Genomic DNA, 2500 nt, shown 5'->3' with positions numbered 1-2500 from the left:
ATTCAGAAAATACCGGATCTCCGCCTACACAAGCAAATTGTTGATAAAACTCCAAAATGGCATTTTCTTTTGACCCAATTTTTTTTTTCTCTTTATCATTCAGGAAAGACAAGAAAATCTCAGGATAGCAAACATTCTCTAGAATTTCTCTTAGATTCGAACCCATAGCTGATGATAGAACTAGAATAGATATTTTCTGTTTCCTACTCACACGAGCCCATATCCTTGCTTTTCGATCAATCTCTAATTCTAATCTTCCTCCCCAATCTGATATTATGGTCCCGGTATAGACCGAAATTCCGTTATGGTCCAATTCTGACCGGTAATAGATACCGGGACTTTGCAATATTTGATTGATCACAATTCTGTATATTCCATTTACTATAGAAGTTCCCAGGGAATTCATTAAAGGAATGTTTCCAATAAAAAGATTTTGTTCTTGCATATCCCTACTGGTTTTCCAAATTAATCCCGCGGATACATATAATTCAGAAGAATATGTGAGTGATTCATATACAGCATCTCTTTCTTTTATCAAAGGTTCTACCAATTGATATGTTTCCACAAATAATTGAAATTCAATTTCTTGATCTGTATCTTCAATTTTTGGAAACTTATAAAGTTCTTCTGTTAAGCCCTGATCAATGAATCTACAAAATCCTTCAAATTGTATCTGATTAAACCCAGGTATTGTAGACATTCCCTCATTTCCATCCCCGAGCATTTTGAATTTCCCTTTTCTCAAAAAATTCCATTATTGACCCATTCTTCATCAAATCATATGGATTGATTTAGCAATGATGGAATTTCTATTTTGTTTACTGAATCGCATGAAATTTTACTCACCCCGTATATGGAATGTATGAAATGCATATGAACGGAGGAATAAAGACAATTTTATATTCAAATTGGAATTTGGAACAGATAGAAAATCGAAAGGAATTAATAAATGCCACTTAGGCTTATGGAGTTTTGGATAGAATATCAAAAAAAAAGTGATTCCATTTCTACCATTATTATGATATTACATACTCTAATCCGATTGGGTACCAGAAAAAGAAATGGATTCGGATTTCATCTGTTCGATGATATAAAGACATTATAATCATCAAAAATATAGAGTTGATATTTTTTTAGCACTTAACTTTTTCATGGATTCTATTGTTCAACAAATGATTCGCATAAAAGAGAGATACTTTTATTTTACCTTTTTTTCTTTTTTTAGTAGAATACGATTGAAGGGCGTAACATAGTAATAAAGTTTGTATTTATTAACCATGTGTAGATAGCTTATCTATGTTTCCTCCTTTATTTAAGTTCTATTCGGGACAGCGCGTGCTATGCTATATCAAAATTTCCATTTTCTATTCCATCTATTGAATGAAAAATTGAAGCACTACAATTTACTAATAATTCTCTATAGTCATCATATATAGATATGATATCCAATTAGATATTTGTATAACAATTTATGTTCTGGGGTTTACATATACTTCTATTTGCTGTTATAATGGAAATTGGAAAGGATTTTTTTTTATGGAAAAGAATCAATACTGATTAGTTATGTATCAATTTGGATTTTCTTATATAATTAGAATTAGGATTAAGAAAAGACAATTTTGGATTCAAATCCAAGAATCGTTCATGAATTTACAGTCCCATTTAATAGTTAATGGTTCCAATTTGTCCTAAATTTTGGCTTTTGGGACTGAAAAACCACATTTGGTTTTTCAATTTTTCAATATCAATATAAAAAAGAGAGGGAAAATTTTTAGATATTTCGTTTTTGAGATACTATACATACAACCGAAGGGATGGATCCAATCCAAAAAACGAAGGATTTTTTTCTTTTCGGGCAGGGGTTAAATTTAAGAAAACGGGATTCAAGATGCAAGTCCAATAAAAAAAGAAGTTTCGGAATCCCCCACTCGACGCAAACAAAGGGAGACTTTTTTCATCTATTTTGTAGGGTATCATACATTTTGGCGGCATGGCCGAGCGGTAAGGCGGGGGACTGCAAATCCTTTTTCCCCAGTTCAAATCCGGGTGTCGCCTGATCAAGAAAAAACTCGAAATCTCTTATTTCGTTTTGCTGATATAACTCGCTGAATTTTTCCCCAGCAGAAGCAAACAAAGTAAAAGGACTCTTGAGACTTGCTTGCTTGGTTCGAAACATCTGGAAGTTTGGCTCTCGAAAGCTAAAGTGCTCTAAATCCTTGCCTCTAGGATTCAAGGACAGATGAATGGTGGAAGGGCTCTCATATAAAGATTTATTGATTCCCTTCCACTACTAATGTAGTGTTTAATTACCGGGTCCTGAATTAGATTGGATAGCCCCACGGAAAATCGAATTAGTGGTTGTGGAAAGGGCTGAAGATACTTTCTATAGAGACTCAGGAGAGTCTCTAAGTCCTCGCCATCCAATAACAATTCGATGGAAAGTTGGCTTTCGAAAATTGAAATGAAAAAAAAAGATTCTTTCTTTTCAACAAACCCTAGT

The 2500-nt window shown here is 33.3% G+C and overlaps 1 long non-coding RNA gene and 1 other non-coding gene across 2 annotated transcripts in view; one reads left to right on the top strand and one right to left on the bottom strand.

Moving 5' to 3' along the window:
* Positions 1-2500, bottom strand: part of LOC120295294 — a 74487-nt gene that overhangs the window by 13120 nt on the left and 58867 nt on the right. The gene's annotated exons all lie outside the window — the stretch shown is intronic.
* Positions 1985-2055, top strand: TRNAC-GCA. The gene has a single exon. It is a non-coding gene; the product is annotated as a tRNA-Cys (tRNA).

This window comes from Eucalyptus grandis, chromosome 7 (genome assembly GCF_016545825.1).
Source record: "Eucalyptus grandis isolate ANBG69807.140 chromosome 7, ASM1654582v1, whole genome shotgun sequence".
Classification (NCBI taxonomy): Eukaryota; Viridiplantae; Streptophyta; class Magnoliopsida; order Myrtales; family Myrtaceae; genus Eucalyptus; species Eucalyptus grandis.
The sequence above is the reverse complement of the archived record's forward strand: the minus strand, read 5'-3'. Positions and strand labels throughout refer to the sequence as shown.